The following is a 25,178-nucleotide window of genomic DNA, read 5'->3' on the forward strand; positions in this document are numbered from 1 at the left end:
ACCCCTTCAGGGCCTGATTCAGGTGGTGCAGGGAGGCCAGGGGGGGCGAGCGGTCCTTCGGGGTGGGGCAGGCAGGCAGGTCGGCAGGCAGGCCTTCAAGGGGGAGGGAGGGGTGATAGGCAGGCAGGCCTTCAAGAGGGGGGACAGGCAGGCCTTCAAAGGGGAGACAGGAAGGCAGGCCTTCAAAGGGGGGACAGGCCTTCAAGGGGGGGTCAGGCAGGCAGGAAGGCTTTCAAGGGAGGGACAGGCAGGCCTTCAAGGGGGGGACAGGCCTTCAAGGGGGGGATAGGCATTCAAGGGGATCAGGCAGGCAGGCCTTCAGGGGGGGAGGGACAGGCAGGCCTTCAAGGAGGGGACAGGCCTTCAAGGGGGGGATAGGCCTTCAAGGGGATCAGGCAGGTAGACCTTCATGGGGGGGACAGGCAGGCAGGCCTTCAAGGGGGGTGCAGGCCTTCAGAGGGGGGGTACAGGCCTTCGGGGGGGAGTGCAGGCCTTCGGGGGGGGAGTGCAGGCCTTCAGGGGTGGGATGCAGACCTTTAAGGGGGGGGACAGACGTTCAGGGAGGGGGGCCCTGGTGTAGAAATACACGGAGGGAATGAGGGGGTTCAAAGAGACGCGCATAAGCCGGACTTTGGGTGGGAAGAAATAATGGGTCTGAAAATAGAGAAGAGGGAGAGATGATGGACCATAGTTTTTAGAGAGGGAAGGAACAGAAAGGGAGAGAAGTTGGACACAAGGGATGGTGTGGAGGGGGGGATAGAGATACTGGATAGGAGGGTAGTTGGGAAAAGAAAGGGAGAGATGGTGGACCCTGGGGTGGTGGGGAAGGAGGGAGAGATGCTGGATGAAAGGGTAGTTAAGAAAAGATAGATCTGTGGAGGGAGACAAAAAAAGGATAGATGCCAGACCTCCTGGGGAGGGAAGGGAAACGGGGAGGACAGAGATGGCAGATGGATGATTAGCATGCAGAAAGAAGGAAGAAGGAGACCCTGGCAAGCAAGTTATCAGAAGACAACCAGAGCCTTGGACCAACAAGATTTGAAAAATAACCAGACAACAAAAGGTAGAAAAACTAATTTTATTTTCTGTTTTGTGATTACAATATGTCAGATTTGAAATGTGTATCCTGCCAGAGCTGGTGTTAGACCGCAAACATGAGCTAGGATTTAACAGAGAGGAAAAGTCCTTTTTGTTTCTTTATTTTATTTACACCACAGCGCCAGTGTGGTTAGGAGAAGCCAAAGGGGGGTGAAAAAGCTATAAAATAAACCCACCAGAATGTTTAAAAAAACCCAAAACCAAACAAACACCCAATTGGGCAGGAAAGTTGAATCGAAAAACCAATTCAATAGGCTGAATCGAATCGAAAATTTTTTTTTCTTGATTCGGGCAGCACTAGTTTGCACTACTGTCTTAGACTTTAGGACCTGGGATTGGAGAGAGATGGCATCCTCAGTACTTTATAATGCAAGTGAAATGAGGATTTGGTCAGACTTTTGAAGGGTCTGCAGAAGAAAAATATTGTATAGGCTGGGGACATGAGACAGCAGGAAACGGGAATTTTTCTTTCTTCTATTTTTGTGAATGGCAAGGCTGAGGATGTCAGAGAGTTCAATTAAAATATGTGCTTTATAAGAAAATATAATAATGTGTTTTATAAAGTTTATAAGCACTGCTGGCCTACCCATTGAGGTGTTCCTAATGGTGGTGGTGGTGGTGGCAGCGTGTCAATGTGTTAAGAGGAAGAGGTGGTCTGGGAAATTCTGCTGAGCAAACTCTGGGCCCATTTCCACCCCCCAGTTAGTCCACTCCACTCAACTGGTTCACACACTGAGTGGGTCTTTGGTTGTTGTGCCTGGGTAGTTGTTTTGGGATCTCTTCTAGTGGTTTGTCAGTATCTCCTTGTGGTCCAAGGAAGGAAACTTTGTTAACTTTAGCATTGACCTTCAGAATATGTTTGTAACAGCGCTGCTTGTGTGGCATTAGACTATGTAGTGATCGAAAGAAAAAAACAGATCTTTGCACATTTTTGCACTATATGGTCCTTGTGAAGTTACCTTGTTCTTTCTGTATTTGACATCTAGCAAGGTCTCTGTTTGGAAGGAAAGAACTAAACTTAAAAATGAAGTGGCCAGAAGTTATGGTAAAAGCAGATAGCATTGCTGATTTTAAGAAAGGTTTGGACAAATTCCTGGAGGAAAAGTCCATAGTCTGCTTGCCCTGGATCGGTGGCATGGAATGTTGCTACTCTTTGGGTTTTGACCAGGTACTAATGACCTGGATTGGTTACCATGAGAATGGGCTACTGGGCATGATGTACCATTGGTCTGACCCAGTTAGGCTATTCTTATGTTATGTTCTCATCTGTAGGGGCCTTTGTTTTCACTTATTATTTTAATGTATTTTTTTTCTGGGAACTTATCAGTGTTTTTTAGAATGGGTACAAAAATGGAAGAGAATTAATGTGTGTGGAATGGGAGGTTTTTTTTTTACTAATTTCTTCAGCTAAATAATTAAATCCACTTCAACCAGACATAGGAGAACTCACGCACCATTCACACACCCTCCAACCAAAAACGTCAAAAGAAAAAAAACTGTTCGACAACCTCCTAACACTCGACCCCCAACTCTACAACCTATTAACCTCGACCACAGACTACAAAACCTTCAATAAAGAAATAAAAACCCTTCTATTCAAAAACACATAAAACCGAACTAACACAATCAGAACTATCCCAAGCATCACCTGCAACTACTCCGTATGTACTTCTGATGTCATGACAATTCAGACATAATTTATGTTATGTTTGGATTAATGGTTACATATATGAGGTTCAATAAAAGAAAATTTTCAGTGCCTGTTTCTATTATGACCATTTATTTTTCATGGTTATTACAAAAAATATTTTTTTACATGGGGGGGTTGTCAAAAAATGATGGGCCCCGGATGCCACATACCCTAGGTACGCCACTGAGCGGAGGCGTTCTTCCGGGTTCAGCGCCATTTTCAACTGTTTCACTCTGGCGGGCGTTTGAGCGTTTTGGAGCACCACATCTATCAGCTGGTTCCTGAGGAAAGGGGGTTCTTTGTACCCCCGAAACGGAGTTCCGTTGGACACACTGGACAAATCTTGGACAAGCCGTTGTGCTGCCTTGCATCTCTAACCCCGAAGAACCTAAGTTATTTATTTTTTGTTTGTGGCTTGCTACGCCTGTGCCTTCGGCTGAGTTTGGTCGCTGCTGTGCCCTCGGATGAGAGGCAGAGACAGCTTTAACCTTTTATGTATGTTATGTTGATTGATTATTTTCCACTATTAGCACACTGGTTTGTGCACTAGGTATATGGCATCACATATGGGTGAGTCCGGGGATGTAACACAGGTAACACCCCTGTGGGTGTAACGTATATGACAGCTGGCACATTAGGGGTTTTTTGTCCCCATTGTGAGCTGTGTATACTGAGGACTCCTCATATTTCACATAAATTTAATAAATACAAAACCTTTCTGGATAGAACTTTTGCGTACCAAGCAAACAAACAACAACATTGGCTAGACAACTACATCAACAAATCTAGACTGACCTACAACGCTTTTAGAAAACTCATAAAAACGGCCTTATTCGACAGATATATCACCTAAACACAATCTTCACTGAGCAGTTAGATGAAGAATTTTTTCTTTTTTTTTTTCTTTTCTCGTTCCAAATACGCCCCCTCTAAATCCTAACCAAATCACATTTTGTAATTCGGGACCTGTCTTCTAATATGTCCCCCCTGAAAATCCTTAACGAACTGTATTCTGTAATTTTCGCTGTATATGGAAATTTTCGCTGTATTTTTCTGTAATTCACGATCTTTTCCTAACAGGCCCTTTCGGAATTTCGCTGTATATTGTAATTGTCGCTGTATTTTTTTTTTTTTTGTAATTCGCGACTTTTTCCTAACAGGTCCTCTCGGAAATTTCCTAGCAAACTGTATATTTTATATATCGGTATTCGCTTAGCAAACTGTACAGCTTACATTTCCGCTTTCTCAAAGTTTCTGTACTCTATACTTCCTCTGACTATCTGCATATTGTAACTCGCTGAAAGTCCAGCTCTCTCGAATGTAAACCGCCTAGAAGTCGCAAGATTGTGGCTGTATAGAAGAATAAAGTTATTATTATTATATTATTTGTGGTTTCAGCTGTCTCTTCCTATCACCTGAGGAGTAGTGGCTCGTGGCCAGTAGGGGGTGATGTTTGCTTTAGGGCTAGGGAAGATCTTTTTTTTCATTCTTTTATTTTTCAGCAGGATTTGGACTCCTTCGTGAAGCTTTATTTTCGTTTGTCATCCTCCTCCTACCTCAGCTTCAGAAAACTAGTTAAAACCAACCTGTTCAACCGATTTGTGACCAAGGATGCCTAAAGTCTTCACTGCTTACCCCACGCTGTATGACCAACCCGTCTTATTGTAAACCGCCTCAACTTACTTCTTATTGTAAACTCGTCCTTACAATGTAACCTTACTCTGTTCAAATATTCATGTACTCAAAGACTTCATTGTTTTTTTTTTGCTGAATGTCCAGCTCTTCTTTATTGTTGTTGGTTTGTTTTTTTTTGCATTCTTTATTTATAATTTTAATAATTGACAATAGTTGTAAGTCAATAAGCAAGCATACAATGTAAATTGAAATTAAATCAAATTTCCAAACTGCTTAGAGGATATCAACCTATACAACGCATTATTAATAATAATGATTTATTTCTTATATACCGCTATACCGTGAAGTTTGAAGCGGTTTATTAGTCCACAATTTCGGAGACGAAGCTGAAGAAAAAACTGAAATAAGGCAACCAAGAAACTGAGTATAAGGCAAACAAAAGCTCTTCTTTATTGTAAACCGCCTCAAACTACTTTGGCTTTGGCGGTATAAAAACAATAAATTATTATTATTATTATATGGGTTTTCTTAGGCGTAACTTAGGCCCTCTTTTACAAAGGTGCGCTTAAGCGTTTTAGCGTGCATTTAACTTGTGCTTAATCAACGCGTCCGCTAACACGTCCACGGGATAACATGCACGCTTTAGTGTTTAGCGCATGTTTAGTATGTGCTAAAAAGCATAGCGCACCTTTGTAAGAGAGGGGGGGGTTAGGCTACCTAGGAAAAATCAAAACATTTTTTGTCTATGAGGCAGGAGACCAACCCCCCACCTCTTCTATTAAACTGCGCTAGCAGTTTTTAGCGCAGAGAGCCGCGCTGAACGGCCTGCGCTGCTCCCGACCCTCATTGGAACTCTGAGCATCGGGCCATTTAACACTAAAAACTGCTAGCGCAGTTTAATAGAAGGGGGGCAAGGCTCTGGGGGCGTCTTTTTTTTTTTTTACTGGTGTACCCCTGTAAGTGCACTGTAACGTAAGCCCAAGTTAAGTATGTCTTTTTTTCAGCCAGAGCAGCTAAGATCATTTCTGGAGCTCAAGAAAAATTGCTTCTGTTTAACGGAGTTAAAATAATAACGCAGATTATGCAAAAGCCTTTCCTTGTTCTTTTCTTTTGCCTTTTTTTGATTCACTTCTTACTGTTACCTGCTTTACTCCCCCCATACGTTTGCGGTCCAAGGAAGCGTGGAATATTGTATTTTATGTTTGTTAATTCAAATGTGATGTTCAACATTTATGCCTGCTGTATTTTCTTTAACAAGAATGTAATTTTCTTGTAAAGTATTGAAAATTGAATAAATAAATCATTTTTTTTTTTTTTAAATTTCTTTATTCATTTTAAAAACAAACACAAAGTGCATTACGATATACAAACATTTGATATCATGAAACAGCACTTACAACTAGACTTCAGCAGTGCCTTTGATCTTGATGATCACGAAATAATGCTACACTGCCTAGATGCAATAGGACTTACGGGAAGAGTAAGGAATTGGATACAGAGTTTCCTAACAAAGAGATCATACTGTGTGGTTAGTGGTGGGGCATACTCAAACTCCTGGAAAAACCCCTCGGGAGTGGTTCACCACTATCACCTACACTATTCAACATCTACATATCATCCCTAGGACACTTATTACAAAAGCTAAACTTAAACTACTACATATATGCAGATGACGTTTCCATTTTAATCCCAGTGAACAGCATAACCAACGAAACCTCAGAATACATTTCTCATATTATGACCGAAATAGAACATTGGACAATCAACTTCAAACTGAAATTAAACACAGAAAAAACAAAAATCTTCCTTGCAAGCCCAACAGACAAAATTACCAAAACAATACTACATATAAAAGATCACGACTACCCGATTACTAAAACCATAAAAATATTGGGAGTCACATTAGACACACATTTGACAATGGTTGAACAACGAATATAGTGGTAAAAAAAAGTGTTTCCTGACATTATGGAAATTAAAGACCATCAAAAAATACTTTGACCCATTATCATTTAGGTACTAGTGCAATCGCTAGTGCTTTCTACACTGGACTATTGCAATATCGTTTATATGGGTATACCCAAAAAAACAGTGAGGAAACTTAGAATTGTTCAGAACACAGCGGTCCGCTTGATATTTGGATTGAAAAAAAGCGACCATGTTAGCCCCTACTACAGACTGCTGCACATAATATTCAAGTTCTCTTGCATATGCTTGAAGCTGGTTTGGGGACTAGCTCCTACCTACCTGCTACTTCACTTCGTACTATACAGCCCTACAAGACAAACCAGAAACAGCAATCTATTTGCATACCCAAGCATTACTGGCTGCAAATACAAAACCTTCCTGGATAGAACTTTTATGTACCAAGCAAACACACAACAACACTGGCTGGACAACTACATTAATGGAGCTAGACTGACCTACGACGCTTTTAGAAAAGTCATAAAAACTGCCTTATTCGACAGATATATCACCTAAACAGTAACTGCACCAAACACTAAATCAAATTCTATTATTTCAAATATGTCCACTCCTGCGTATAAGTCTGAAATTTTTTAACAATTTTTAACAATCTGTATATTGTAATTCTCTGACTATCTGCATTTTGTAACTCGCTGACTGTCCAGCTCTCTTCAATGTGAACTGCCTAGAAGTCTCACGACTATGGCGGTATAGAAGAATAAAGTTATTATTATTATTATAGCTAACAAGTAATCATATAAATACATTTCACCCCCCCCCCTTCCCTCCCTCCCACCCTCCTCAGATGTGTGCGAAACTCCTTTAAAAATTAAAGGCTTACACTAGTGATCAGCGTATACAAAACTCCCTAGTGGGCCCCAAGTCTCCTTAAATTTTGTATAATGCCCCAATTGTTCCGAATTCATTCGCTCATATCAATAAATAGGCCCAGGGCTTCCCACCCAAAAATATAATTCAGTCTATCCCAGTTTTTCCAATTTTTCCTAATCAACTGTACAGCAATCCCCGTCATAACAAGAAATAATCTGTTCTTGCTTGCGTTAACTGGACATTTGTGTTGTAGTCATTTTTTTTTAAAGGAATCAAAAGAAAATCAATAAACCTGTCACAACTAATAACAATATTTCAGAAAATGTGATTCAACAAACCAAAGGATTTTTTAACAGAACCATCCTTAGCGGCCAAAGTACCCGAAGCGCATTAATAGTTAACATAAGATTGCTTTAAAACACTCGTATTATCTAATGCAACTCTTTCGTAGGCCTTAAAAGCATTGTTGATGGACTTTAAGCTGAATGCAAAATATGGGCTAATTAGATAAGATACCAATTCTTGTGAAATAGTTCATTACTTATCAGTGCTTTGAAAAAGAACGCACCTCAAAATGGGCAAAATTGAAATCAATGGACCGATACCCAAAACAGAAGAGAGCAAGCAAAGAAAGAACCCACCCCGGGAGCTGTAGTTAAGCTTCTGCCATAGCAACTGTATTAACATCCTAACCTTAAGATTTGCAAGTTCAGACTAAAACTCGGTCGCACGTCATGGGTCATTAATGACAGCTAATTAAAGGCCGAGGCGAATGCACCTCGCGCATCGGCCCCCTTGGTGTGCCGTCATGTGGCTTAATGGGCTGGAAGCTCAAAACAAAGCTAGTTTTCTCAGAACGAGACTCTCACACCAAGAGCCAAAGGAGAGGACAGATGTAAACATCTATTTTTTTTTTCCCCAAGCGATAATGGAGATGGTTTAGGCCCATAAGGTGCCAGAGAGGATTCTGCGTCTAAGCCAATGAATTCTGTGCAGCATGAAAACAGCAGTAATATTCAGCAGAGGTAGAAAGACAGAGTGTGTTTGGGTGTTGTTATATTGGGAAATATCCGTTAATAATAATAATAATAACTTTATTCTTCTATACCGCCATAATCGTGTGATTTCTAGGCGGTTCACATTGAAGAGAGCTGGACAATCAGCGAATTACAATATGCAAATTCTTAAAATACAGCGAATTACAATGTACAGTTGATTAAAATACAACTAGACGGTGAATGAATTAGTGCCACTATACGTGATACAGAGGCGAAGGAGAGGTATGGAGCTGTGTAGAGACATCCTGAGTATAAAAATATTCCACATTTGTACAAACAGATGTGCCCACACCAGGAGGTTCTTAGAACGGTGGAATTGCAGAATATGAATTTCTGCTCTGCCCTCGCTTTCCCGCCGCTAAAGATTCCCTGTGTTCTTTCCATAGGGTTGCAATGAATTCAGTTCATCTGGAAGAAGGTGGCATCAGTTTCAGGTAGAGACATTGCCCCTCTTTTACAAAGGTGCGATAAGCTTTTTAGGGCACGCTAAATATTAGCGTGAGCTACACACGTGCTAAACATTATCGCGTGCGTGTTATCCTATGGACACGTTAGTGGTTAGCGCACGCATTGATTTAGTACGCGCTAAATCTGCGCTAAAACGCTTAGTGCGCCTTTGTAAAAGAGGGCCATTGTTCTGGAATGGGGAAATAAAATGAAAACTTTATAAACAGGCAGTGGCCTAGTAAGGGTGAGCCCCCCTCCCCCTTTCACATCACTTTCTAGGCGCGGGACCCGGAAATTATATCAGAGAGAGCGCCAAAAAAGTACAGGGGAAGGCAAGGGGGGGCATGTGGCAAGGAGAGGAGCGGGGAGCGAGCGAGGGGGCAGCAAGCGAGTAAGCCGGGGTGGGGGCGCTGCACCTTTAGGAAGACTGCATCCCCCTCTCTACCGTGTCGCCTGGCCTGCTGACATCACTTCTAGGTGCCGCGCATAGGAAACGACGTCAGTGGGAGGGACGGCTGGGTCGCTAGGAGCACGTTGAAACTCTTGTTGCTCACGGTGGTGAACCACTAGAGGTACAAGGGAAATTGGGGTCAGGCGCAGCAGGGGGGGGATCAGGGAAGGAGCGGGGAGTGGAGATGAGGGTAAGGGTGGAGCGCCACCATCACGGGCGCCTCTTACCCTCGCTACGCCACCGCATACACTCTCGCTCACACACACAAAGATTGCTGATGAAAGCACTTTATGTTTGCAAAAGGGGTTCTAGTCAGCTGTTACTTCACAGGCTTGGTCCTTTCAAGTAGAGTCTCATTCTCTCCGTCAATACACTGTAAACTGAAGACAAGAGATGGAATTTTCAATATGAAAGACATACTATATAGCCTGTACTGCTCAGTCTGAGCATTATGGGGTTGGGACTCTATAGGAGCTGATTCTATAAATGGAGCCTAAATTGGCTGGCACCTAAAAAAAATGGCACTGGCCACGTGTCAAATCACACTTAGGCGTCGTTTACAGAATCATGGCTAGCGGCGCCTATGTAAAAACTTAGGCATCTGAAATTTCAGCCTGACCCACTAAGGCAGTCTTTCCATTGGCAACTCTTATGTTCTTACTCGGTGCCAATTAGCACTTGTTAATTATTAATACTTACCATCGATTAAGTGCCAGTTTAGCCCTGATTAACTAACTATGTTATGTGCAAAACTGATCCTATTTATAGAACGTGGGGTAATGGATAGAATGAAAGAGAAATAAAACAAAACCAAAGTTATGAAGGTAATGCTTGAATGAATGCAGACCTACCAAGTTACATGCATAGCTTACAAGAAATGTCAATTAACACCAATTATGAGGTGTTACGTGTAAATTATCAACGCCAATTAGGCCTATTTAATTAAGTTATGTACGTATATGGGCTATGCGCACAGATGAACACGCATAACTTGAGGCACCATTTATAGAATTGGGGGGAAAGCATATGAATTTGGTGGGCTTCTAGAAGGGCCCTGAAGTGGTATATTGGCCTGACTAGGAGCCAGTGTCATGAAGAGCATCAACAACATAAGAATAGCTCAAACCAATGGTCCATCTAGCCAAATATTCCGTCTTCACGGAGGCCAATCCAAGTCACAAGTACCTGGCAAAAAAAACCAAATAGTTGCAGCATTCCAGAGCTGAGATTGTGATGTCATAATGCTTCATTCCATCAATAGCCTTCCTGGGTCAGACCAATGGTCCGTCTAGCCCAGTATCCTGTCTTCACGGAGGCCAATCCAAGTCACAAGTACCTGGCAAAAACCCAAATAGTTGCAGCATTCCATGCCACCGATCCAGGGCAAGCAGACTGGGACTGTATTGAGGGAGAGAGAGAGAGACTCTACTTAAAAGGCCCAAGCCTGTGAAGTAACAGAGCTGACTTGAACCCCTTTTGCAAACATAAAGTGCTTTCATCAGCAATCTTTGTGTGTGAGCGAGAGTGTATGTGGTGGCATAGTGAGGGTGACGCTCCACCCTCACCCTCATCTCCACTCCCTGCTCCTTCCCTGATCCCCCCGCTGCGCCTGCCCCCCACTTTCCCTTGTACCTCTAGTGGTTCACCGCCGTGAGCAACAAGAGCTTCAACGTGCTCCTTGCGACCCAGCTGTCTCTCCCACTGACGTCGTTTCCTATGCGCGGCACCTAGAAGTGATATCAGCGGGCCAGGCGACACAGTCGTGAGAAGCGTGTTGATATTGTCACTCATGGCGGTGAACCACGAGAGTTATGTGGAAAAGGAAGGGGCGGGCGTGTGGTGAGTGGATGACTGGGACGAGACAGGGGGCAGAGAGGAGGAAGTCCTGGCTATTACTGTAAAAGAGATACACCCCTAAATGCATTGGCATAGTGAGGGGGAGGGGCGCCCCTCCCCGGCCCTCTTCTCCACCCCTACCCCCACTCTTTCTCAACCCCCTCTGCCGCGTGTGCACGCCCCCCTTCCCAGTTGCGAGCAACAGCACAAATTTGCTGCCCGCGTCGTGTCGGCTCTCCCTCAAATGCCACTTTCTAAGCGCGGGGTCCAGAAGTGATTTTCAAGTTTTGTGTTTCATTTAAAATTTGATATACCGCTTTAAATAAATTGTCTAAGCGGTGTACAATGTTAAGACTACACTTCTCCCTCCGTATTCGCCATGAGAGGGGATTAACAGACCCGGAAATACAGAACAACCGCAAAAAACTTTTTCATATGTTATTTGGAGGGGTAGTAGAGATTATTGAAAGGTTCAAACACTTAGTCACATATAGATAAAGTGGGGGTTAATTGAAAGTAGAATATGTATATTATATTATTATATTTGATGCATTATTGTTGTAAACAGTGCCCTGATGTTATATCTGATGATGTTTGCATCAATAAAACTGTTTGAATCTAAAAAAAACCATTGTGAATATGGTACAACCGCGAATAACATGGCTAGGAGAACTGGCCTGTTCCTGAAGGAGAGGCAAAACACGGTGAGGAAAGCGCCGGGAATCAGTGATTTTTCTCTGTAAACACTTGGAATCGACAATTTCTCTATGAAAGCAGATGTAATTTTTTTTTTTTTTTTTTGGGGGGGGGAGGAGCCAGCAAGCCAAAAACCGCAAATAATCAAAACCATGATTGCTGAAACCATGAATACGTAGGAAGAAGTGTGTTAAAATCCAGGGGAAGACATCAGATAAGAAGACTTTACTGACTTACAAGATACAAATTGGATTGGGGGGGGGAGTACAATTTATAATAGGAAAGAAAGATCGTAAAAGGTCAAAACACTGGGAAACGGAAGCAGGCAGCAAGTTTGCAATGCTATTCGCGCAGGGAAAATGAAATAGGTACGAGGGGAGGGAAGGGGGCGTATGGTGGAGGGGATTGTGAAGGAGCGGAGGAGGGGGGAGGGCAGATAAGAAGATGGATGCCTGCATCCCTTATAATGACCACGCCAGAGGTAGACCCCCCATTACTACACCACTGCACTGAAAACATTAAAATTGGAAGAGCGTTAAATAAATAGAAATCTTTTTTTTTTTAATATTCTTTATTCATTTTCAAAATTACATTAAGTGTAAAATATATTCATTCACAGTAACAATAAATATATCACTTATAAACAATCATTGGTACATTATATAAATTTTATCCCTTCCCCTTTCCCATCCCTCCCATCCATATCTTCCATTATTATATAATATATGTAATAAGAAAAATAACCCCCTACCTATATCCTGAACTGATAATTAAAAGGGAAATAATTTTACTTAATCCTTACAATATTTTGTTAATGGTTTCCACACATCCTGAAATTTCTTAAAGTATCCCCTTTGTAAAGCAATAAATCTATCCATTTTATAGATATGGCATAAAGAATTCCATCAAAAGTTATAATTTAATCTCCTCCAATCCTTCCAATTATATGTAATTTGCTGAATGGCAACCCCAGTCATTATTAGTAATAATTTATTGTTGTTAGCAGAAATCTGACTTTTTGCTCTCATTTCCATACCAAATATCACAGTATCATAAGATAATGGCACTGGGTTATCTAATAAATTATTATTAAATAGAAATCTAAAAACAGAAACAATAAACCCTTGTGTATAACTTACTCATGTCGTTATCCTTCACTTTGCTGGCTGCCTCAACTAGGGCGTAAGGAATAATGAGAAGGAGTTGGTGTTGATTCAAGTGTAAGAATACTCTTGAACAACATATGGCACACGTCAATTCTTGCCCTGTAACCGTTCCCTAAATGGGAAACCGTCAAAGTGCTAAAAGCTAACAAGTTCTCCTAAGCCCTTTTTGCGGTCTTGTATTCTAAATCTTTTCCCTTCGTTAGAGTACATTTGTTCAAACTACGATCGATATATAGAACAGCTGCCGCTTTACTCTGCAGTTAATACTGCTGAGAAAACTTTGGCTAGGTCTATAGATCTTGGGCTCCCTGACAAAAATCCCAGCACTGCATATATCACACCCCTGACACGATCTGCACCTTTCTTTATTACTGCAGCAGCCCGCCAAGGCTTGAAATGTCGGAACAATCCTCAAATAAATCTTAAGATAAACATGAAGAAATGTCTGCAAACATTAATTCCAACACGTATAAGTGATATGTGTGATATTTAAGTCCATGAAATATGCAGTTTATATAATGCAGAGCATTTTATCCCATTTAACTCGACAAATGAATACATGTTCTTTTTGTTCAGAAAGTCATGTCCATTACGAGTGAGTTCTCATTTGGATCTAATTGGAACAATTCGTCTTGTGGAATTGCAAAGTTCGTCGATATTTGGAAGTACTTTAGCTTCATGGGTTATTCCAACGATAAGTAGATTATTTTCAGTATGAGTAATATTTAACACTTTATAGGAAAAGCTCAAAGAAGAGTGACTAAAATGATAAAGGGGATGGAACGCCATTAATATGACGAAAGACTAAAGAGGTTACAGCTCTTCAGCTTGGAAAAGAGACGGATGAGTGGAGATAGGATTGAGGTCTACAAAAATCCTGAGTGATGTAGAATGGGTAAAAGTGAATTGAGTTTTTACTCTTTCAAAAATTACGAAGACTGGGGACACTCAATGAAGTTACATGGAAATACCTTTAAAACAAATAGGAAGAAATGGGGTTTTTTCACTCAAAGAGGTAAACTCCGGAACTCATTGCCAAAAGATGTGGTAACAGCAGTCAATGTAGAAGGGTTTAGAAAAGATTTATAACAGGGGTGGGGAACGAAGGCTGAGATCCAGTCGGGTTTTCAGGATTTCCCCAATGAATATGCATGAGATCTATTTGCATACAATGGAGGCAGTGTGTGTCTATAGTCTATTATTGAGACAGACACGGGGGAAGCCACTGCTTGATAACAAACAGAGAAGTTCCAAGTACCTAATTTTATTTTTATTTTATTGTAACCCATTCTGGGCTCCTGGGGAGGATGGACTATAAAAATTAACATATAAATAAACAAGGTCTCATAAATGATCACTGTAAACTGTGGATTAGAGAATGACACAGTGATAAAATTCATCACCGTCCCCGTCCCCGCAGATAACTGCGGGAAATAATCCCATGTCAATTTTTAGTGTCTATTTCAACCTCAGGTTGTTCTACTCCAGCATTCTTCAAAGCAAAGCTTGCGGGTCAGTGGTTGTGGCCATTCATACTCTGATTCTTATGGGAGCCAAGGATAATGAAGCCATTGTGACATCACTGATGTGATTGGCTCTTAGGCACTGGTGGAATGAGGCATTATGACATCACAATATCTGCTCTGGATACCAGAGACTGTCATTCTGTAGTGTCTGTCTCAACCTCAGTCCTTCTACACCAGCAGTCTTCAAAGCAAGGCTTGAGGGTCAGTGGCTAGACCCATTCATACTCTGATTCTTCCCTCTCTCCTTAAAGAATGACATGAAGATGGTTTCCCACAGTTATCCGCGGGGACGGGAACGGTGATGAATTTTGTCACCGTTTCATTCTCTACTGTGGATCAGGAGAGGAAATGGATCTCAGAAACCCGCTCAAAAACAATGTTAATGAGTATTCTAAGACTCCAGATTTCAGTCCTCGATCCTAAAATAAAAATCCTCTCACCACCTCAAACAATGTTTATCACAGAATAGTGTGCAAAATTATGTCATTATTCCCACATAATTTTTTTTTATAGAAAACAAAAATTTAGAAATTCACAATGTTTATGCATATAAATCAGTCTACGTTTATGTTTAAATATGCGCGTGATTCCAGCATGTAATAGGTGAAACACTCAAAATATGGTGCTACATTTCTAAATTTCTGATTTATATATATTAAAAAAAATTATGTGGGAAGCCACTACTTGCCCTGGAATCGGTAGCATGCTACTATTTCGTTTTTTGCCAGGCACGTATGACCTGGATCGGTCACTATGAAGACACGATAGTGGGCTTGATGGACCATTGGTCTGACCCAGTACAGCTATTCTTATGTTCTTATATAATAAATTAATGTGTAATCTACATTTGTGACTTGCTGAGTGAAAAAGTATTAAAGGTAAGGTTACAAATAACAGATAAAACATCACCGCCCACTGAGAGCAGTGCGGCCCGGTGCTGGATTGTTCTATCTCTGTGCATCTTCTGTCTGGAAGCGATGAATCGGGGCTGCAGCAGCTGGAAAGCCCGAGCTGATATCTGTCCCGTCTGGACTTTTGCCATTGGGATTATTTAAAATATGCTGAGGCAACAGAGTTGCTTCATGAAATTGGACTTCTGCCAGCCTTATTTGATTTTTTTTTTTCCAGTTTATGAATTATTTTAAATTTTATTCCATTGTTTTTACCCTTATTCTTTTTATTTTATTAACTGAATTCTATTGTTTAACGGTTCCTCCCTTCTATTCCTGTTTACATATTCCTTTAATTCATTTAAATGCTCCTCTCTGTAAAGTTAGGAAGTTCTATGAAATATTCGACATGCTTCTCTCCTCTCCACTCCTTCCTGCCCTCCATAGTCCTCCCTACCCTCTTTCAACCCCTTCCTCAGTAATGTCGCCTAGAGCAATGTTCTTCAACCACTGGTCCATGGACCAGTGCCAGTCCACAGAAATTTTCTGCCGGTCCACAGGGCCAGCACGTGCATCAGGCCCAAAACAGTGTTCTTCAACCGCTGGTCCACGGTGCGATCGATGCGGCGTTATCTTCGAGCCAGCTCCCTTTTACTAACTGATTCAGTGCACAAAGCCACGGGCAGTGGCTCCTACGGGGAGGGCCGGATTTAGATGAAAAGAGGCCCTAGGCTATTCCACTTATGAGGCCCTTTCACCTCCCATTTTTAAGTTTGTAAATTACATGAGAGATAATAAGATACATCATTACTCTGATATATATCAATATGTTAAATGAAACATGTTGTTATTGGTACTAACCTTTATAAAAAATGTGACACGGATAATAAATAAAAAAAAGTCGAGAACACTTATTTGGACATTTATTCTCAGCACCATATATAATACTTGTAACAATAACTAATCAAACATAACACACAACATTGCCCCTTCCTATGTCCATAGTGCCCCCAGTGCGCCTTCCTTACCTCACCCCCCCCCCCCCGATGCCTGCCTGCCTCCCATCCCCCTTCCACTGAACACCCACTCATGCCATCCTGCCTGCCTGCCTTCCATTAAACCCCCACCCCCCCTCCGATGCCAGCCTGCCTGCCTCCCATCCCCCTTCCACTGAAATCCCCCACCCACCCCCCCCACCCCCGATACCAGTCTGGGCCGCCCTGTCCTGACGGATCCACATTTTGCCTCTCTCCCTGCGGGGCTGGGCTTTGCCCAGCTGTTTCCAGACTAACGTCTTTCCCTCCCCGATCCTCCTCCCAGGGCGAGAAAAAGAAAGGGAGAAGCCAAGTCGGCGCCTCGTTGCGGCCGGAGCCGGTTCCGATCCCGAAGCGTAGAATTTCTCCTTATTTTCGGTTCAGTGTTTTAGTGTTCACTGTTTTTAGAATAGTGTAATTTTAATTTTGCTAACAATTTGAATGTAGGCCCCTCTTGATCTTGAGGCCCTAGGCTGAAGCCTAGTTAGCCTATAGGAAAATCCGGCCCTGCCTACGGGCATCCTGTGCCTGACGTTGCAACGTCAGAGGGAAGGCTTCCAGATGAGGCACAGAACGTGCAAGGTGCAATTAGTACTATTATGGGGGCGGGGTCTGGGGTGGAGACTGGGTAGAGATGGGTGAGGTCTGGCCCACGACTTAGCCTAGTGTTCTTCAACCGCCGGTCCATGGACCAATGCCGGTCCACAGAATAATTATTTTATTTCTGCTGGTCCATAGGTGTAAAAAGGTTGAAAAACACTGGCCTAGAGCTTGTATAAGTATGTGCGACGCACAAATGGAAGAAATAAAAAAAAATAAAAATAAAGTTTAAATTTCTCAGTTTAACTTCGATTACGATACTCATTCATTCTTTAGTAATAGCAAAACTTGACTACTGCAACACACTTCTTCTTAATATTACCCAGAAAGAAAAAAGGAGACTTCAGTTAATACAAAACACGGCCATTAAATTAATATATAACGCGAGAAAATATGACCATGTCACACCATTACTAATAGAAACATAGAAACATAGAAACATAGAAACATAGAAATAGACGGCAGATAAGGGCCCTCGGCCCATCTAGTCTGCCCACCTTAATGTCCCTCCCCTACCTTTGCCCTGTGAATAGATCCCATGTGCCGATCCCATTTGGCCTTAAAATCAGGCACGCTGCTGGCCTCAATCACCTGTAGTGGAAGACTATTCCAGCGATCAACCACTCTTTCAGTGAAAAAGAATTTCCTGGTGTCACCTCGTAGTTTCCCGCCCCTGATTTTCAACGGATGCCCTCTTGTTGTCGTGGGACCCTTGAAAAAGAAGATATCTTCCTCCGCCTCGTTGCGGCCCGTAAGATACTTGAACGTCTCGATCATGTCCCCCCTCTCTCTGCGCTCCTCGAGCGAGTATAGCTGTAATTTGTCAAGCCGTTTTTCGTATGGTAGATCCTTGAGTCCCGAGACCATCCGGGTGGCCATTCTTTGCACCGACTCCAGTCTCAGCACATCCTTGCGATAATGCGGCCTCCAGAATTGCACACAGTATTCCAGGTGGGGCCTCACCATGGATCTATACAATGGCATAATGACTTCCGCCTTACGACTGACGAAACCCCTTCGTATGCAGCCCACTGGCTGCCAATCGGTCATAGGATTATCTTTAAAATAATGTTGCTTACTTTCAAAACACTAGCATCTAATGGACCTCAATTTATATCTAGATCTCTAATCCCACACAGTACTCAACGTCCACTTCGTTCATCTGGTCAAAATCTGCTTTCAGTCCCCTCTCTGAAAATCATAGGAACACGAAGATCTGATATGTTCACAGTGATGGGACCTCAATGGTGGAATGCCTTGCCACAACACATTAGAATTGAAAACGATATCGCAACATTTAAAAAAAATTTTAAAACCTATCTATTTAATGATGCTTTTAATACCTGAAACCTTTATACTTTTTAGAGATGCTCCTAACAGCGATATGGATTAATTACCTCTTACCTTTTGTTTTTCCTTTTTTCTACCAAAAATTTAAGATTGCAACTTTTAATTTTTTCCCTCCCGACTCATGTCTGTATTTTATGTAACCACATAGTTAAATGTTAGTTTCTTTTTATTATTCTTTATTGGATTTTGTACATCGCTGAGCAATTTTAATAGGCGATTCATCAAATGTACTAATAAACTTGAAACTTAAACTTGAAGGCGATAGAAGTTTGTACTATAGGCTCTGGTGTTTTCTATGCTCTACAACCTAAAAACTGTGGGTACCTAAGTGGGTTATATTAATTCTGGGGTTAATCACTTTTTTTTATTGTTAAACATTCCTCATTTTTTTTTACGAAGCCATTAGTCCATCCCTGAGGCTGACATTTTGCAGGATTATGCAGCTGATATCTCTTTATCTTGTGGTATAAATAAGTCACATACCTAGGGTTACCATTTTTCAGGCTGCAAAAAATCCGGCCTCCAGCCCCACCCACCCCAAACCGCCTCTCTTCTTCCCCGATAAGCTCCGGCCGCGTCTGGAGGGCCTGGAGCACGCGTGGATGTGTGTGATGTCATTCGCACATGCTCAGATGCCCTCCAGATGCAGTCGGAGCTTGTTAGGGCTTTCGAAAACCCGGACAAACTGCAGGGTTTTGGAAAGTCTGTCTGCAACCTCAGATGAAGAAGGACATGGTGCTACGTACTTGAAAGAATCCAGAGAAGGGCAACTAAGATGGTTAAGGGGCTGGAGGAGTTGCCGTATAGTGAAAGATTAGAGAAACTGGGCCTTTTCTCCCTCGAACAGAGGATATTGAGAGGGGACATGATCGAAACATTGAAGGTACTGAAGGGAATAGACTTAGTAGATAAAGACAGGTTGTTCACCCTCTCCAAGGTAGAGAGAACGAGAGCAAACTCTCTAAAGTTAAAAGGGGATAGATTCCGTACGAACGTAAGGAAGTTCTTCTTCACCCAGACAGTGGTAGAAAGCTGGAACGCTCTTCCGGAGGCTGTTATAGGGGAAAACACCCTCCAGGGACTCAAGACAAAGTAGATAAAGACAGACTGTTCACACTCTCCAAGGTAGGGAGAACGAGAGGGCACTCTCTAAAGTTAAAAGGGGATAGATTCCGTACGAACGTAAGGAAGTTCTTCTTCACCCAGACAGTGGTAGAAAGCTGGAATGCTCTTCCAGAGGCTGTTATAGGGGAAAACACCCTCCAGGGACTCAAGACAAAGTAGATAAAGACAGACTGTTCACACTCTCCAAGGTAGAGAGGACGAGAGGGCACTCTCTAAAGTTAAAAGGGGATAGATTCCGTACAAACGTAAGGAAGTTCTTCTTCACCCAGACAGTGGTAGAAAGCTGGAACGCTCTTCCAGAGGCTGTTATAGGGGAAAACACCCTCCAGGGACTCAAGACAAAGTAGATAAAGACAGACTGTTCACACTCTCCAAGGCAGAGAGAACGAGAGGGCACTCTCTAAAGTTAAAAGGGGATAGATTCCGTACGAATGTAAGAAAGTTCTTCTTCACCCAGAGAGTGGTAGAAAACTGGAACGCTCTTCCGGAGGCTGTTATAGGGGGAAACACCCTTCAGGGATTCAAGACAAAGTAGATAAAGACAGGTTGTTCACCCTCTCCAAGGTAGGGAGAACGAGAGGGCACTCTCTAAAGTTAAAAGGGGATAGATTCCGTACGAACGTAAGGAAGTTCTTCTTCATCAAGAGAGTGGTAGAAAGCTGGAACGCTCTTCCGGAGTCTGTCATAGGGGAAAACACCCTCCAGGGATTCAAGACAAAGTTAGACAAGTTCCTGCTGAACCAGAATGTACGCAGGCAGGGCTAGTCTCAGTTAGGGCGTTGGTCTTTGACAAGGGCTGCCCAACAGTGGCAATTCTTATGTTCTTATGACAGTCCTCTAAAAAGAGGACATGTCCAGGTGTTCCTGGATGTCTGGTAACTCTACACATTCCCCACTTTTGCTTGTACCTATTTATTACCTGTTCGCTCAATGGGTCACATTTTATTAAGCATTAAAGTACCCTAACTAAAATGTTTGGTTCACTACACACCTATTCAGAGGCTTCTTGGGACCTTGGGCATTCACTTAATCCTCTGTTCGCTTAGATACAAACTTAGAGGCCTAATAGAACATAAGAATAGCCTTACTGGGTCAGACCAATGGTCCATCAAGCCCAGTAGCCCGTTCTCACAGTGGCCAATCCAGGTCACTAGTACCTGGCCAAAACCCAAGGAGTAGCAACATTCCAGCATCTCAAAGAGTAACAAAAGATTTTAGAACCCTCAAAGAGTATAAAGATTCCATGGAGAATCTCAAAGAGTAGCAAGATTCCGGAACCCCAATGAGAGCAACATTCTAGAGCTGAGATTGTGATGTCATAATGCCTCAGAGCTAACCTCATCAGTGATGTTACCATGGCTTGATTGTCCTATACCTGGAACACATAAGAACAGCCATACTGGGTCAGACCAATGGTCCATCAAGCCCAGTAGCCCGTTCTCACAGTGGCCAATCCAGATCACTAGTACCTGGCCAAAACCCAAGGAGTAGCAACATTCCATTATCTCAGAGTAAGCAAGATTCCAGAATCCCAAAGAGTGGCAACATTCCATGCTACCGATCCAGGGCAAGCAGTGGCTTCCCTCGTGTCTTTCTTAAGAACAGACTATGGACTTTTCCTCCAGAAACTTTTCCAAACCTTTCTCAAAACTAGAATAGTGAGTTTGCAGCTATTTCACCACAGGAAAAAAAAATATCACTAGGTTCACTAACCTGCAGTATCCAAATACTGGAGGCTGGTGAATCCCACATAAAATAGGTTTTTGTGTTCCTGTAGCCAGGAATATTGTCATAATTCAAGTTCATTATCCTTCAACACCTAAGTCAACCAAGCCTATCCTCCGGCCTTAACACCTTCTTTTCAGGTAGGCATCGTCAGGCATCTCCACTTAGGCGTCCCTAGTCTGCGCCTGACTTTTAATTTGTTAATCAATTATTCAGTTAACTTCAATGGTGCATGCAATTACCATGTCATTAAAGCTAATTTATTGAATTTAAGTTCGGCGCTTATTATAGCCAGGCAGCACTAGGGGGCCTCAATTACGGTACCTAGCAGTGCCTGTTTATAGATTCAGGTCCTAAATACCCACAGGTTCCCCAGTTCCTACCACCTAGTCCTCCTGACACCTACTGGGGTATTCTTGGTAGTCTACTAATGGCATGGGCAGGTACAACCCCCTAGTTTCTTCTGCTTGGATGGTACCATTTTCTAAAATATCACAGAAAAAAAGGGGGCAGAGTCGACCATCTATCTTCCTCATCTGTCTTCTTCAAACCGTTTCAACGGAGGTGATGTCATATGCATTTGAGCAATCAGGTCATAGGATCTCTTATAACGCCCAGTTATTTCAGAGCCCCCATCCTGAAATCATCTGTCCTCTCCGTCTATCACAACCAAATCAAACCACGTTCAATTATTGGCGGCAACACTTATCTGAATGGTCCTATGTAGACTCCAGTGCTGGCACAGCTCCTTTAGTTCCTAAAATTATTCTCTAAAAATAATTTTCTAAAATGGCAGTGCCTGTACCCCCAGTTACAGTCTTACAGTTACATACCTTACTATTTGTCATCCTTTCAATACAATACAACAGGATGTACGTACATTGCCACTTGGAGAACTTACAATACCATTTGTCATCCTTACAATATTTATACATGTACCGAGTATCGGGTTCCAATATACATATATCATATTCCTCAACCATGTCAATTTGACATACATATAGGGCTCCTTTTACAAAGGTGCGTTAGCGTTTTTAGCGCACACACTGGATTAGCATGCGCTAGCCGAAAACCATAAAAAAGAGGAGGGGGTAGCGGCCAGCGCGAGTGGCATTTTAGCACGCGCTATTCTGCGCATTAAGGCCCTATCGCGCCTTTGTAAAAGGAGCCAATAGTAAGTGTGGAGGTTTCCAGTGTCTAAAGGACTAAAGTTGTGGAACATCCAAAGAAGTGTTTCATTTTAAATGGTCTGGGTTGGGTTGAAAGGTCTTATTTCAAATAGACTGGAAGATGGTGGACATTTTATTTTGAAGGGAGGGTGATCCTCATTATTTCAGATACAGATTGGGGATTTTTTTTTTTTTTTTAATGGTTAAAGTATCAGCCTTGCAGGGGGTGCTCTTGTTTCTTAGATGATCAAGGCTGGAGATTAAAGTTTGCTCAAGGAAACTCTACACCCCAAAAGAGTCTTCACTCACAAGTGATATCAATAATTCAAGGAAACAGGACTGATAAAGGTGAAGGATAAAAAGAAAGCAAAGGATAAACTGGAAGCAAAATCAATAGTAATCATAGTTCTAAAATACCTCCTTAATTTTTAATATTCTGTGTATTCTAAGCAGCGTTTTCTCTATACAACCCTTTAAATGCTATAATTCTCAGAACTTTAACTGATATAAAATATATTTGCGAAGCAATTGATCTCTATCGGAGGGGGAAAAAAGCTCCAAACTTCAGTGCTCAGATGTCTACTAGTGCTAGATTTCATTGCCACAAATCCTAGTTTATCTTTATTCTAAAGCTTAAATTACCACTAAATATTATTTTCACTGTATCCTGATACTAACCAATGTTTCGCTTTGATAAAGATGGTGCTCTGGGGTCGTTCAAGCCCATCTTTTATGCTATTTTTCTTCTTTATATTTGAAAACTGCTCACAAAATGGTGAAGGAACTTGTTTACCAGACAAAGCGGATTGTAAAGTGCGATGGCCATTGTGGCCAGACATCTTAAATGTTTTAGGATTAAGAACTAACCCCCTCTTTTACTAAGGTGCACGAACCGATTAGCGTGCGCTAGTCCAGTGGTTCCCAACCCTGTCCTGGAGGACCACCAGACCAATTGGGGTTTCAGGCTAGCCTAATGAATATGCATGGAGCAGATTTGCATGCCTCTCACTTCCATTATATGCAAATTTCTCTCATGCATATTCATTAGGGCTATCCTGAAAACTCTACTGGCCTGGTGGTCCTCCAGGACAGGGTTGGGAACCACTGGTATGGAACATAGTAAATGAGATAAAGACCTGAATGGTCCATCCCTAGGGTTACCATATGGTTCCAGAAGAAGGAGGACGGATTGAGACATCCGGGTATTGCTTCAGTTGCTTTCAATGGAAGTAAGCACTGGATGGTTCAATCTGGAGCCATATGGTAACCCTAGCCCTGTGGTTTCCAACCCTGTCCTGGAGGACCACCAGGCCAATGGGGTTTTCAGGCTAGCCCTAATGAATATGCATGAGAGAGATTTGCATATAATGGAAGTGACAGGCATGCAAATCTGCTCCATGCATATTCATTAGGGCTAGCCTGAAAACCTGATTGGTCTGGTGGTCCTCCAGGATAGTCTTGGGCCACTCTCAGTGCATCCCAGGATGCACCAGGAAGGAGGTCTAAGGCCCTGATTGACCCAGGTGCCTAAGGCCCTTCCTATGGAAGGGGCCTTTGGAATCCGGACCATTCAGGTCCTTAGGCCTCTCCCCAGTGCTTCCCAGGATGCACTGGAAAGGGGAAGGCCTGCAATTTTGGAAGAGGTAGGACTGCTGGCAGGAGGGACTCTGTAGCCCTCTTGCCACTCTTCTTCAAAAAGTATGGGGGATTTGGGGGGTGTCAGGATGGAGTGTTGGGAGGTGTTTGGGGGTTCAGGGTGTCAGGGTGGGGTGTTGGGATGTCAGGGGGATTTGGGATATTGGTGGTTTGGGGTAGGGTGTCAAGGGATCGAAAGAGCCTGGCGGCAGGAGGGAATGGGCATCCCTTCTGCCAATCTTGAGGGTGGGGAAATGTCAGTGGGTGTTAGGTAGAAGGGGGTGAGAATCCCTCCTGCTGATCTCAGGGGTGCGGGTGGGGTGTCGTGAGTGTTGAGCAGGACAGAGTGGCCATCTCTCCTGCCAATTGGAGTGTCGGGGGATCGAGAGGTGTTAGGCAGGAGGGAGTAGGAATCTCTCCTGCTGATTGCGGATGTTGGAGGTGGGTGTTGGGGGTGGGGGGGTGTCCTCTGCCACAACCAGCTCAGCTCTGCATGGCAGGGGTATTTTCCTCCCAATCAACTGAGCTGGCAGGACTCCCTGAAGCTGTGGTTTTGAGGAATCCTGCTGTTTCAGCTGATCATGAATTCCTGTGCCACGATCAGCTGATGGCAGTGGATTCTTTGGCAAAGATAGGTGGCTGAGCTGCCTATCTTTGTGATCAGGTAGGCACAATTCTCTAACCGGCGCCAGTTGACATGGGAGCTGGTTAGAGAATTGGGCGGGGGGAGTAAGGTGTCTGTCCTTTCAGGTAGACACAATTCTGTATAGGACACTGCTATGCAATTCTCGGTTCATAGTCAAAAGTGCGCGCCGAGATAACTGAGCGCAAGGTGGAAGCCCGCGCCAAAGAAAAACTGTTTTAAGGGGCTCCAACGGGGGGTGTTGGTGGGGAACTCCCCCCCCCCCCACTTTACTGAATACAGATCGCGCCGGCGTTGTGCGGTGTTGTGGGGGGTTTGGGGGGTTGTAACCCCCCTCATTATACTGGAAACTTAACTTTTTCCCTGTTTTTTAGGGAAAAAGTGAAGTTTTCAGTATAATGTGGAGGGTTACAACCCCCAAACCCCCCACAATGCCGGCGCGATCTGTAGTCAGTAAAGTGGGGGGTTCCTCCCCCCACAGCCCCCATCGGAGCCCCTTAAAACACTGTTTTTCTTCGGCGCGGGCTTCCGCCTTGCGCTCAGTTGTCTCAGCGCGCCTTTGTCGGCGCGCGCTTTTGACCTGTCACCGCAATTCTCAGCCGCTTTTT

Source organism: Geotrypetes seraphini, chromosome 3, assembly GCF_902459505.1.
Source record: "Geotrypetes seraphini chromosome 3, aGeoSer1.1, whole genome shotgun sequence".
Classification (NCBI taxonomy): domain Eukaryota; kingdom Metazoa; phylum Chordata; class Amphibia; order Gymnophiona; family Dermophiidae; genus Geotrypetes; species Geotrypetes seraphini.